At 40.6% G+C, this 14,887-nt stretch overlaps 1 pseudogene; it reads left to right on the top strand.

Annotated features, from left to right (window-relative positions):
• Positions 1-13,492, top strand: part of LOC123862987 (small ribosomal subunit protein uS2-like) — a 30,163-nt pseudogene extending 16,671 nt beyond the window's left edge.
• Positions 13,493-14,887: the final 1,395 nt, after the last annotated feature.

Below are 14,887 nucleotides of genomic sequence, written 5' to 3'. Positions count from 1 at the left end.
ATGGGGCTATTATGAGGCTTACTCCTGCCTCACTCACACCTTTAGCCTTCAAATTCTCTCTGCTGCCAGATTTCCACAGAGCTGGCTCCTTTCAGAAAGGTCTTATGGGGTCCCTCTATCTAAAAGTTGCCCCCCACTCCCAGTCACCTTCTATTATGTTACTCTAGTTTACATTGTTCATAACACTTACTACTCTGACATTATCTTATTGTTTGTTTCCTTTTTATTATCTTCCCCAATAGAATGTAAGCACCATGAGCACTGAGACCATATTTTCCTTATTTGCTGGTCCACCCAGAACAGTGAAAGCAGAGATAAGGCAATGAAAATCAAACCATTACAGATACGCCTCCTTTTACTATGCTTTGCAGATACTGCACTTTTTACAAATTGAAGGCTTGTGGCAATCTTCATCAAACGAGTAAGTCTATCAGCACCATTTTCCCACCATTTGCTCACATCATGTCTCTGTCACATTTTCATAATTCCTCCAATATTTCAAACTTTTTTCATTATTACTGTATCTGTTATGTTGATCAGTAATCTTTAATGTTACTATTGGAGGCTGAAGATGTGAATGAATTGTCATAATCTCATGATAAAACTTTAATCAATGAAGAGTTGTTGCTTATGGGTGAGCAAAGAAAGTGGTTTATTGAAATGGAATCTACTCCTGGTGAAGATGTTGTGAAGACAGTTGAAATGACAACAAAGGATTTAGAATATTACATAAATATAGTTGATTTATAGCAGCAGCAAGGATTGAGAGGATTGACTCCAATTTTGAAAGAACTTCTGTGGATAAATGCTATTGAACAGCACTGCATGCTACAGAGAAATCATTTATGAAAGGAAGAGTCAATTGGTGTGGGAAACTTCACTGATGTCTTATTTTAAGAAATTGCCACAACCACCCCAGCTTTTAGCAACCAGCACCCTGATCAGCAGCAGCCATTAACATTGAGGCAAGACCAGCAAAAAGATGATGACTTGCTGAAAGCTCAGATGATGATTAGCATTTTTAGCTATCAAGAATTTTTAAAGTGTGTACATTGTTTCTTTAGACATAATGCCATTGCACACTTAATAGACTACAGTATAGTGTAAACCTAATTTTTATATGCACTGGGAAACCAAAAAATTCATTTGACCTGCTTTATTATAGTATTTGCTTTACTGGGATAGTCTGGAACTAAACCCACAATATCTCCGAGGTATGCTTATAAATGAAAGAGCGTACCCGTGGAGATCTCTTGGCACCATTCCTGGCCCATGATAAGTACTTACTAGCTACTAATTATTTATTTTTTAGGAGTAGAGTTGATGAGATTAGTAATCATAAGATTTTAATAGGCAAAGATCACAGGAAAAGAAATTCAAAACAAAAGGAATAGCATAAACAAAGGTGACTTATCTTTTTTTTTTTTTCCATTCAACCCTTTATTTAATGTGGAAAGACATTTAGAAACTTTCAGCATTTTACTTATATCAATTTGTTTCTACTTTCTTTTTTTTTTCCTTGTTTTTTTTTTTAATTTTTTTATTCTTATGTTAATCCCCTTACATTACAACATTAGTTTTAGATGAAGTGTTCCATGATTCATTGTTTGTGCACAACACCCAGTGCTCCATGCAGAATGTGCCCTGCTAAATACCCACCACCAGGCTAACCCATCCTCTCACCCCCCTCCCCTCTAGAACCCTGTTTGTTTTTCAGAGTCCATCGTCTCTCATGGTTTGTCTACCCCTCCGATTTCCCCCGCTTCATTCTTCCCCTCCCGCTACCTTCTTCTTCTTCTTCTTCTTTTTTTTTTTCTTAACATATATTGCATTATTTGTTTCAGAGGTACAGATCTGAGATTCAACAGTCTTGCACAATTCACAGCGCTTACCAGAGCACATACACTCCCCAGTGTCTATCACCCAGTCCCCCCATCCCTCCCACCCCACCCCCCACTCCAACAACACTCAGTTTGTTTCCTGCGATTAAGAATTCCTCATATCAGTGAGATCATATAATACATGTCTTTCTCTGTTTGACTTATTTCACTCAACATAATACCCTCCAGGTCTATCCACGTCGTTGCAAATGGCAAGATCTCATTCCTTTTGATGGCTGCATAATATTCCATTGTATATATATACCACTTCTTCTTTATCCATTCTTCTGTCGATGGACATCTTGGCTCTTTCCACAGTTTGGCTATTGTGGACATTGCTGCTATAAACATCGGGGTACACATACCCCTTCGGATCCCTACTTTTGTATCTTTGGGGTAAATACCCAGTAGTGCAATTGCTGGATCATATGGTAGCTCTATTTTCAACTTTTTGAGGAACCTCCATACAGTTTTCCAGAGTGGCTGCACCAGTTTGCATTCCCACCAACAGTGTAGGAGGGTTCCCCTTTCTCCGCATCCCCGCCAACATCTGTCATTTCCTGACTTGTTAATTTTAGCCATTCTGACTGGTGTGAGGTGATATCTCATTGAGGTTTTGATTTGGATTTCCCTGATGCCGAGCGATATTGAGCACTTTTTCATGTGTCTGTTGGCCATTTGGATGTCTTCTTTGGAAAAATGTCTGTTCATGTCTTCTGCCCATTTCTTGATTGGATCATTTGTTCTTTGGGTGTTGAGTTTGATGAGTTCTTTATAGATTTTGGATACTAGCCCTTTATCTGATATGTCATTTGCAAATATCTTCTCCCATTCTGTCGGTTGTCTTTTGGTTTTGTTAACTGTTTCCTTTGCTTTGCAAAAGCTTTTTATCTTGATGAAGTCCCAATAGTTCATTTTTGCCCTTGCTTCCCTTGCCTTTGGCGATGTTTCTAGGAAGAAGTTGCTTCGGCTGAGGTCAAAGAGGTTGTTGCCTGTGTTCTCCTTTATTATTTTGATGGACTCCTGTCTCACATTGAGGTCTTTCAACCATTTGGAGTCTATTTTTGTGTGTGGTGTAAGGAAGTGGTCCAGTTTCATTCTTCTGCATGTCTATCCAATTTTCCCAACGCCATTTGTTGAAGAGACTGTCTTTGTTCCATTGGACATTCTTTCCTGCTTTGTTGAAGATGAGTTGACCATAGAGTTGAGGGTCCATTTCTGGGCTCTCTATTCTGTTCCATTGATCTATGTGTCTGTTTTTGTGCCAGTACCATGCTGTCTTGATGATGACAGCTTTGTAATAGAGCTTGAAGTCCGGAATTGTGATGCCGCCGGCTTTGCTTTTCTTTTTCAATATTCCTCTGGCTATGCGGGGTCTTTTCTGGTTCCATACAAATTTTAGGATAATTTGTTCCATTTCTTTGAAAAAAGTGGATGGTATTTTGATGGGGATTGCATTGAAGGTGTAGATTGCTCTAGGTAGCATTGACATCTTCACAATATTTGTTCTTCCAATCCATGAGCATGGAACGTTTTTCCATTTCTTTGTGTCTTCCTCAATTTCTTTCATGAGTATTTTAGAGTTTTCTGAGTACAGATCCTTTGTCTCTTTGGTTAGATTTATTCCTAGGTATCTTATGGTTTTGGGTGCAATTGTAAATGGGATCGACTCCTTAATTTCTCTTTCTTCTGTCTTGTTGTTGGTATATAGGAATGCCACTGACTTCTGTGCATTGATTTTATATCCTGCCACTTTACTGAATTCCTGTATGAGTTCTAGCAGTTTTGGGGTGGAGTCTTTTGGGTTTTCCACATAAAGTATCCTATCATCTGCAAAGAGTGAGAGTTTGACTTCTTCTTTGCCAATTTGGATGCCTTTGATTTCTTTTTGTTGTCTGATTGCTGTGGCTAGGACTTCCAATACTATGTTGAATAGCAGTGGTGATAGTGGACATCCCTGCCGCGTTCCTGACCTTAGGGGGAAAGCTCTCAGTTTTTCCCCATTGAGAATAATATTTGCTGTAGGTTTTTCATAGATGGCTTTTATGATATTGACGTATGTACCCTCTATCCCTATACTCTGAAGAGTTTTGATCAAGAAAGGATGCTGTACTTTGTCAAAAGCTTTTTCTGCATCTATTGAGAGGATCATATGATTCTTGTTCTTTCCTTTGTTAATGTACTGTATCACATTGATTGATTTGCGGATGTTGAACCAACCTTGCAGCCCAGGGATAAATCCCACTTGGTCATGGTGAATAATCCTTTTAATGTACTGTTGGATCCTATTGGCTAGTATTTTGGTGAGAATTTTTGCATCCATGTTCATCAGGGATATTGGTCTGTAATTCTCCTTTTTGATGGGGTCTTTGTCTGGTTTGGGGATCAAGGTAATGCTGGCCTCATAAAATGAGTTTGGAAGTTTTCCTTCCGTTTCGATTTTTTGGAACAGTTTCAGAAGAATAGGTATTAATTCTTCTTGAAATGTTTGGTAGAATTCCCCTGGGAAGCCATCTGGCCCTGGGCTTTTGTTTTTTGGGAGATTTTTGATGACTGCTTCAATTTCCTTAGTGGTTATAGGTCTGTTCAGGTTTTCTATTTCATCCTGGTTCAGTTTTGGTAGTTGATACATCTCTAGGAATGCATCCATCTCTTCCAGGTTATCTAATTTGCTGGCATAGAGTTGCTCATAATATGTTCTTATAATTGTTTGTATTTCTTTGGTGTTGGTTGTGATCTCTCCTCTTTCATTCATGATTTTGTTGATTTGGGTCATTTCTCTTTTCTTTTTGATAAGTCTGGCCAGGGGTTTATCAATCTTGTTAATTCTTTCAAAGAACCAGCTCCTAGTTTCGTTGATCTGTTGTACTGTTCTTTTAGTTTCTATTTCATTGATTTCTGCTCTGATCTTTATGATTTCTCTTCTCCTGTTGGGTTTAGGTTTTATTTGCTGTTCTTTCTCCAGCTCCTTTAGGTGTAGGTTTAGGTTGTGTACTTGAGACCTTTCTTGTTTCTTGAGAAAGGCTTGTATTGCTATATACTTGCCTCTTAGGACTGCCTTTGCTGCATCCCAAAGATTTTGAATAGTTGTGTTTTCGTTTTCATTGGTTTCCGTGAATTTTTTTAATTCTTCTTTAATTTCCTGGTTGACCCATTCATTCTTCAGTAGGATGCTCTTTAGCCTTCATGTATTTGAGTTCTTTCCGACTTTCCTCTTGGGATTGAGTTCTAGTTTCAAAGCATTGTGGTCTGAAAATAGGCAGGGAATGATCCCAATCTTTTGGTACCGGTTGAGACCTGATTTATGACCTAGGATGTGATCGATTCTGGAGAATGTTCCATGGGAACTAGAGAAGAATGTGTATTCCGTTGCTTTGGGGTGGAATGTTCTGAATATGTCTGTGAAGTCCATTTGGTCCAGTGTGTCATTTAAAGTCTTTATTTCCTTGTTGATCTTTTGCTTAGATGATCTGTCCATTTCAGTGAGGGGGATGTTAAAGTCCCCCACTATTATTGTATTGTTGTCGATGTGTTTCTTTGCTTTTGTTATTAATTGCCTTATATAATTGGCTGCTCCCATGTTAGGGGCATAGATATTTACAATTGTTAGATCTTCTTGTCGGATAGATCCTTTAAGTAGGATATAGTGTCCTTCCTCATCCCTTATTACAGTCTTTGGTTTAAAATCTAATTTGTCTGATATAAGGATTGCCACCCCAGCTTTCTTTTGGTGTCCATTAGCATGGTAAATGGTTTTCCACCCCCTCACTTTCAATCTGGGGGTGTCTTTGGGTCTAAAATGAGTCTCTTGCAGACAGCATATTGATGGATCTTGTTTTTTAATCCAGTCTGTTAGCCTGTGTCTTTTGATTGGGGCATTTAGCCCATTTACATTCAAGGTAACTATTGAAAGATAGGAATTTAGTGCCATTGTATTGCCTGTAAGGTGACTGTTACCGTATATTGTCTGTGTTCCTTTCTGGTCTATGTTGCTTTTAGGGTCTCTCTTTGCTTAGAGGACCCCTTTCAAGATTTCCTGTAGGGCTGGTTTTGTGTTTGCAAATTCCTTTAGTTTTTGTTTGTCCTGGAAGCTTTTTATCTCTCCTTCAATTTTCAATGACAGCCTAGCTGGATAGAGTATTCTTGGCTGCATATTTTTCTCATTTAGTGCTCTGAATATATCCTGCCAGTCCTTTCTGGCCTGCCAGGTCTCTGTGGATAGGTCTGTTGCCAATCTAATGTTTCTACCATTGTAGGTTACATATCTCTTCTCCCGAGCTGCTTTCAGGATTTTCTCTTTGTCTATGAGACTCGTAAGTTTTACTATTAGATGTCGGGGAGTTGACCTATTTTTATTGATTTTGAGAGGGGTTCTCTGTGCTTCCTGGATTTTCATGCCTGTTTCTTTCCCCAAATTAGGGAAGTTCTCTGCTATAATTTGCTCCATTATACCTTCTGCCCCTCTCTCTCTTTCTTCTTCTTCTGGGATCCCAATTATTCTAATGTTGTTTCGTCTTATGGTATCGCTTATCTCTCGAAATCTGCCCTCATGATCCAGTAGTTGTTTATCTCTCTTTTTCTCAGCTTCTTTATTTTCCAGCATTTCATCTTCTATATTACTGATTCTCTCTTCTGCCTCATTTATTCTAGCAGTTAGCGCCCCCATTTTTGATTGCACCTCATTAATAGCCTTTTTGATTTCTACTTGGTTGGATTTTAGCTCTTTTAAACTTCTCCAGAAAGAGTTTCTCTAATAACTTCCATATTTTTTTCAAGCCCAGCTAGTATCTTTAAAGTGATGATTCTGAACTCTAGATCTGACATCGTACTAATGTCCGTATTGAGTAGGTCCCTGGCCGTCGGTACTGCCTCTTGTTCTTTTTGTTGAGGTGATTTTTTCCGTCTCGTCATTTTGTGCAGAGGAGAATAGATTAATGAGAAAACAAAATGCTAGCAGAGTAACCACGTCCCCAGAAAATATACTCTAAACAAATCAGAAAAGACCTGAAGCAGTGGGATAAGAAGGGGAAAGAGAGAAAAAAGAAAAAGAAAAAAAAAGAAAAAGATAAAGATAAAAACAAAAACAAACAAAACAAAACAACAACAACAAAAGAAAAACCAGAATGTGATCAACTATGATCTATATGGTATATAGATCAGTGCCACACACTAGATTTGGGGTGTATTTTGGTCTTTTAGAAGAAAGTGTCTCCCAAAATTTTAAAGAAAGAAAAACTTATATATGTACAAAAATAAGGGTTGATATGATGAAGGGATGGAAAATGACTGTAAAAATGGAAATTATAAAAAATTTTATAAAAGGAATTGATAAGAAGTTGTTTGAAAAAAGAAAGAGGATTTAAAAAAAGAAAAAAGAAAAAGAAAAAAAAAGGGAGAGGATGTGATCAGGCAGGGGAATAGAAAACACCATATACTAGAGATTTAGGGTATATTTTAATCTGTTAGAAGAAACTATCTCAAAATTTTAAAGAGAGAACAACTTATATATATAAGCCAAAAATACGGGTAACTACTATGAAGGGATAGAATATGACTCTAAAAATGAAAAATAAAAATGTTTTGTTTTTAAAAAAGGGATTGATAAGATGTTGTTTGAAAAAGGGAAAAAGAAAAATTCAAAAAGAAATAAAAAGACAAAAAAACAGTTAAAAAAAAATTAACTTTAAAAGACTAAGGAATCATGGTAAAAAAGCCGTGAATTCTATGTGCAGTAGTCCCTTAGCGCTGGAGTTCTGCTGTTCTCATTGATCGGTAAACTTGGTCTTGGCTGGCTGTTCTCGCTGATCTTCTTGGGAGGGGCCTGTTGCCGTGGTTTCCAAATGTCTCTGCCAGAGGCGGAATAGCCCCGCCCTTGCCCCCTCCCGGCTAAGTAATCTGCTCGGGTTTGCTCTCCGGGGCTTTTGTTCCCTGCGAGCTTTCCCTTCAGCTTTGGAGGCGGAGAGTGAAAATGGCGGCCTCCCAATCTCCGCCCCGGAGGAGCCGAGAACTCGGGGCCCCGCTTCTCAGTGAGCCCCCAGAGAAAAGCCGTCAGTCACTCCCGTCTCCCCAGTCTGCAGCTGCACTCCGTGCTCAACCGGCCTGTGACCGCGCGTTTCTATCTCTGGCACCCGACCCGGTCTGGAGTCTCCAAACCCAGCAGATCCCTGCGGTGCACTCCCGCGCGGCTCCTCCCGGGGGAGGAAGGTGAGTCTCCCCCGGATCTGCCGCTTGTTGGGTCCCTGCTGGAGGAGCAGTGGCCCGGCTGTGCCGCGGATCACGGTTTATGGCAACCCCGAGCTGAGAGCCCGCGCCTGGGCTCCGCCTCTGCAGCCGGCTTCCCCGCTCCGATACCTGGGAGCTCTGCCGCCCTCAGGCACCCCCGGTCTTTCTGTGACCCATAGGGTCCTGAGACCACACTGTCCCGGAGGGTTCCACCCCCCGCTTAGCCACCAGAGTGACGTCCCTCGGCGGAGCAGACTTTTAAAAGTTCCGATTTTGTGCTCCGTGGCTCTATCACTTGCCAGAAGCGGCCGACGGAGGCCCCTCCCCCGCCGTCTATCCTCCCGAATATCGCCTCGGATTCCCTTCTCCGCACATCCTACCTTCCAGAAAGTGATCGCTTTTCTGATGAGAGATTTGTTGCTCTTCTTTTCTTTGATCTCCTGTTGGGTTTGTAGGTGTTCAGAATGGTTTGATCCCTATCCAGCTGAATTCCTGAGAGGAGACGAAATCCAGGTCTCCTACTCCTCCGCCATCTTGCTCCGCCCCAAAGGTGACTTATCTTAGATTGTATTCCCAAGGTAGTTTTGCCACATAAGTCTGTGGTCTGGATAAAAATAGTAGAAATTGGCCGCCGTGCAATTATAGGGGTTCTGGGAGATTCTTTCACTCCTTATGGATCAAAAACATTGTGTTTCAACCAAAAGCATGGCTTTGGGTACCTTCCTACACAATTCTACATATTTATAAAATATATATATTTCAGTTTCAGGAATGGCACACAATGTGCAATTTAATTTTGCAATTCTTTATTCCAAGCTAACAAAGGTAGTTATTTTCACTTATGGCAAACAGTTTGGTGGAATTATGAGTGACTATCGAGCATTGGCAAGAAGCAAAACACCAAACAAAGGCAATAAAACTGGGGGCGCCTGGGTGGCTCAGTTGGTTAAGCAACTGCCTTTGGCTCAGGTCATGATCCTGGAGTCCCGGGATCGAGTTCCGCATCGGGCTCCCTGCTTGGCAGGGAGTCTGCTTCTCCCTCTGACCCTCCCCCCTCTCATGTACTCACTCTCTCTCATTCTCTCTCTCTCAAATAAATAAATAAAATCTTAAAAAAAAAAGCAATAAAACTGGAAATCCATGACACATGGCCTAAAACATATATAATTTTTTTAAGGATTTATTTATTCATTTGAGGGAGAGTGTGCACACGTGAGTGGGAGTGAGGAAGAATGAAAAGGAGAATCCTCAGATTCCCCACGGAGCCCCATGCAGGGCTCAATCCCAGAACCCTAAATCAAGAGTCAGATGCTTAACCAACTGAGCCACCAGGTGGTCCAAAGTACATACAATTTTTAATTAATAACTTAAAACAAGAATTGATTCTTTCAGAAGAAAGAACTGAAGGAGGTGATAAAAATTCAAGTCCTAATATGGAAAAAAATGAATAAAGTATTCATATGAGTTCAAGATTCCCTCAAACCAACAAAGATCAGAGGGTAACTTCATCATCTTAGAGTAAATCTTTATTTTGGGGCTTGGGGGGCTATTGCCAAAAAACAAACTGCTATTGCCAAAAAACAAAAACAAAAAAACCCTCCTTGGCTTAAAATATATATTATATAAATCAAAACCAAAAAACTCTCACAGGCTCCACAACCATTCCTGAAAAAAAGAAAAAGATGAAGAGCTGAAGGATGTTACGAAGACAGTGGACTGGGAATAAAAGCATTCGCATTCAAACCTTGACTCTGTAGTACGTAAAAACAGAGGGATGGAACAGAAGGGTTAATGTGTTGAATATCTGCTGCCTACCTATCTCTGCTCTCTATACTTATACCACTTCCCTTCAGAGGGAAGGGTTATGCCCAAGACTTATCCTGGGAAGGCAGGCCTCCCAGGAAAGAAGTTAGCTTTCTAAAAAGTTGCATGAAAATTCAGCAATGGCCTATTGCTGAAGGCATTAATCCTGGTCAATGGTGGCAAGTCTTGGACCCCACTCCCCCAATCATGCCAGCCTAAATGCTAACGTGGAAAATCCTGCCAGTAGCTTGCTAGATCATACAGCTGCAATCACAACTCTCAAACTCCAGCCCACTAATCACTTCAGGGGAGAGGCTGGTATCCCCAACCATAAATGCTGAGTTCGCAGTATGCAGCTGGAGCCCACTCTTCATTGTGTTGTATCCCGGCTGGCCACCAACAACAGCAAGGAAGAGCTGATGCTTTCCTAATAATTCATCCTAAAAGCCCCAAATTCCAAGAATGGCAATCTCTTTGCCAGAATCTGATTTCCAGCTATGCTAGATTGCTGTGTATTGTCCCAGAATCCTATGAAAAGGGAGAAAACCACACATCTGCTACTTTATGCCTTTGTAAGTTTTCTCCTAAGGCCAGTAGTGTACATTCTGGCTATTTGCCCCAGTTCCCCCAATATCTCTATTGATAATACTTATTGATAATATTTATCAATAACAGTTCTTGATAACCATTAGGAGCTTGCTGAAATAGAAAAGGAAGGTTAAATATATATTTTTACATATAAATTTATATATGGTTTACACTCCATGACTTCCGATGTCTCTCCTCTCTCTCATATCACATGAATCTCTGAAGTAAATACGTTAAAAAAAAAATAAGATAAATAGAATAAAATTATATATTTTATTTTGAAATATATTGAAAAATTATATATTTATTTTTGAAACATGTTTTAAAATATATGTATATAAATATATACATATTTTAAATGTGTTATATATTCATGTATTTATATATACTTATATATTTTAAATATATGTATTATATATTAAGTGTATATAATACATATATTTCTGTATGATATATTATATATGTATATATAACAAATGTGTATTTGTGTATTTTATATATATAAACATGTTTAAGTGTTTTAAAAATATATGATTTATATACTATGTTTCTATTTCTGGGCATTTTGAGGTCTCACGGTAAAGACCTCAGCCATCTCTGCACACAAAGCAGCATGGGTATCCTCAAATCCAGGAGGCTCTTAGGGTACCTATGTGGAGACTGACAGGGGTAGGATGCCTGGGTGCTGAGCAGGGCTGCGTGGCAGTAACCAGGGTAGACTGAGCTGCCTCTGAGACTCAGAGGATCTTTGCAAATAGTCCATGGATGTGTAGCTTCCACTAGTCTCCTGAGCTGTCTGCTTCTTCCTCGAGATGTTCTATTCTGCCTAGTTTTTTTAAATGATCCAGACCACCCTCTTCATACCTACACATATGCACACTTCCTGCAGTGGATTGTGTCAAATTAAATTAGCCTTGTCATAGGTTCGCTACCAGAAGAATCTGGAGTAATGCCTGTCCTAACACATAAACATGAATTCTTCCTTAGTTTCCTAATTAATACCACATTATCCTTTCCTGTCTGTAACCCTGCCCTTAATTCCAGTCCAGCCCAAGCTGCTATTGAAGGTGGCTTGGGATGCAGTCCTACATGTTCCTCTCTAACCTGGACATAGCTAGTACGAGCAGAGCTGGAATTCTGAACCCAGTCTCTTTCCCATGAAGAACTAGATTTTCTTTTCATCTGTTAGGAGTTGTTATGGGTTGAATTGTGTTCCCACCAAAAAGAAGTCGTAACTCCCAGTACCTCAAAATGTGATCTTATTTGGAAATAGAGTCTTTACAGAAGTAACTGAGTTAAAATGAGAGCATTAGGGTGGGCCCTAATCCAATATGAATGGAGACCTTATTAAAAGAGGAAATTTGGACAGAGGAGAAGACATGCATAGGGGGAAGGTGATGTGAAGAGACCAAGGGAGAAAATGGTCATCTACAAACTAAGGAGAGGGGCCTGGAAAAGGGATCCCTCCCTTGCAGTCCTCAGAAGGACTGAACTCTGAAGGTACCTTGATCTTGGACTCCAGTCTCCAGAACTATGAAACAATATACTTTTGTTGCTTAAGTACCAGTCTGTGGTACTTTGTTACAGCAGCCCCAGCAAACTAATACGTTTTCCAAACCTGAAATGCATGTACCTGAACATCAGAGCATTGTGGCCACGCAGAGGACACACTGCACTGCTCTGGAGGGCAGCATTCCCATGGTCATATCATAGCTCATCCCCAAAATGGGCAGCATGCACTCTTCACAGCCTCACACAGTGTCCCTGACCAAGTCAACTGTGGATAGAGTCTAATAGTGCACAGATGCCTTGATGATGGTTAGGAAGCACTTGCTACATATGGTTAAACATCAGCTTTACATTTAGCTAACTTGTAGCACATTAAAGGTTATAAAAGAATGATGTTAGGTAGGCACTACTGGGTTTTTACAGTGCTTTTAAAAATAGATAAATTAAGCACTTCCACACTACCCAGAGAGAGGTCCATATGGAATTGTTATGGGTTCTTGTTGTCACTTAAAAGGAAACTTTCATAGTGTCTGGAGCCCTTGATGTCCTGCAAGTGAAGGAGGAGGATGTTCTCAAATTCCTTGCAGCAGGAATCCACTTAGGTGGCACGAACCTTGACTTCCAAATGGAATAGTACATCTACAAAAGGAAAAGTGATGGCATCTGCATCATCAATCCCAAGAAAACCTGAGAGATGCTTCTGCTGGCAGCTCAGGCCTTTGTTGACACTGAACACCTGGCTGATGTCAGTGTCACATCATCCAGGAATAGTGGCCAGTGAGCTGTGCTGAAGTGTGCAGCTGCTGCTGGAGCCACTCCTACTGCTGGTTCACTCTGGAACCTTCACTAACCACATCCAGGCAGCCTTCCGGGAGCCCAGACTTCCAGTGGTTACTGATCCTACGGTGGACCACCAGCCTCTCACAGAGGCGTCTTCTGTTAACCTGCCTATCATTTCTCTGTGTAACACAGACTCTCCTCTGTGCTATGTGGACATTTCCATCCCTTGCGATAACAATAGAGATCACTCAGTGCGTCTGATGTGGTGGATGCTGGCCCAGGAAGATCTGCACATGTGTGGCACCATTTCCTGTGAACACCCATGGAAGGTCATGCTTGATCTCAACTTCTACACAGAACCTGAAAATACTGAAAAGGAAGAGCAGGTTGCTCCTGAAAGACTGTGACCAAGGAAGAATTTTAGGGTGAATGGACTGTTCCAGTTTCCGAGTTCACTGCTACTCAACCTGAAGCCACAGACTGATCTGAAGGTGTGCAGGTGCCCTCTGTGCCATTAAGCAGTTCCCTACTGAAGACTGGGTGCTCAGCCTGCCACTGAAGACTGATTTGCAGCTCCCACTGCTCAGGCTACTGAATGGGTAGGAGCAGACATTGAGTGGTCTCTTAAGCTACTGTTCCATAAACTCAAACAAAATGGAAATAAGATTGATGGAAAAAAACACTTTCTAAAAGTTGTAAAGAAAAAATAGGTGGGTGCCTGGGTGGCTTAGTCGTTAAGCGTCTGCCTTCGGCTCAGGTCATGATCCCAGGGTCCTGGGATCAAGTCCCACATCCGGCTCCCTGCTCAGCAGGAAACCTGCTTCTCGCCCTCCCACTCTCCCTGCTGTGTTCCTGCTCTCGCTATCTCTCTCTCTGTCGAATAAATAAATAAAATCTTAAAAAGAAAAAATAGGTAACTTAAGGTTCATGGTATATGGGAATGTTTTTTAGCACAAAATTACAAAACCAGAGAATTCATCTGTGGTGTTAGCCTATCAGGACACACATCTGAATATGAGCTGGGAAAATGTTTGCATTGTCTTCAGAAAGCTGGGCTTCCCACATATTTCCCACTGGTCATTGGTCCAATAGGATCAGTTCTTCAGGTGAGAAAACGGGCACAAGGTAAGTAGAAGTGGGTGACTCTAGATATTGTACTTGAATATTCAGGTAGCTGGGATACAGCACTGTTTTCTTTCTTTTTCTTTTCTTTTCTTTCTTTTTTTTTTCTTTTTACTCTTTTCTGATAATAGATTCAGATGGCCTAATAATTTAGGCTATCCCCAAAGTGGAATGGGTTTTCTCTTTCAGTCTTCCTGTCACAGGAATATTCAGCTGAAGAATGGATTGGTCTGCCCATCAACCTCCATAATAATACTTACTGAGTATTAGGCAATGTCCTGGACATTGAAATACAAAGAACAGTCACGGTCATATCAATCTGTTCTCAAAGTGTTTACACTGTAGTAGAAGATGTAAGATAGATACATGGAAAATACAGAATAGAAAATTATTAGTGTCACAAAAAAAGTAAAAGTGCCACAGGAGTTCAAGAAGGAAGATATGGTGGAAGTGATGGTATTTAAGCCACAAGAATGGCATTAACAGGCAGAGAAAATGGCATAAGCCAAGAAAGAGAGGAGAAGTTGAGGAATGACCAGAGTACAGGTCTTGTTTAGGAGAACTAAGGAAATATGGTTGAAAAGGTCATCTATATGTCAACTACAGAGGATTTTACTAGGCTAGGAATATAAGTTTTATTCTGAAGATCAACAGGAGCCACTTAAAGATGGTGACATTTCAGAGACGTTGTCAAAGAAATTCCAGAGGCAAGAGGCCACCCTTCCAGATGACTTCTTTCAGCTCTCCTCCCTCTCAGAAATAATCCTCCAACACAGACATGGACAACAGTGGTTGAGTTAAAACTTGGGGTATGGGGAACCTACTAAATGGTTCTGAAAGCACTGACTATCTCACAGGTGATCACAGAGAGAGCAAAGTTCAAGCAACTAAAGGGAATAGCAAATCCAAGCCATGGGGGTTCTTCCCTTTCTGGTGATGCCTCTAAGCAAGAAGCCAGTTCAGTGATGTTATCAGCTTGTCTT

Source organism: Mirounga angustirostris, unplaced genomic scaffold (genome assembly GCF_029215605.1).
Source record: "Mirounga angustirostris isolate CCGP_5_RB_7025 unplaced genomic scaffold, mMirAng1.0.hap1 SCAF_1, whole genome shotgun sequence".
Taxonomy (NCBI): domain Eukaryota; kingdom Metazoa; phylum Chordata; class Mammalia; order Carnivora; family Phocidae; genus Mirounga; species Mirounga angustirostris.
Note: the sequence above shows the minus strand (reverse complement) of the source record. Positions and strands in the feature narration are given on the sequence as shown.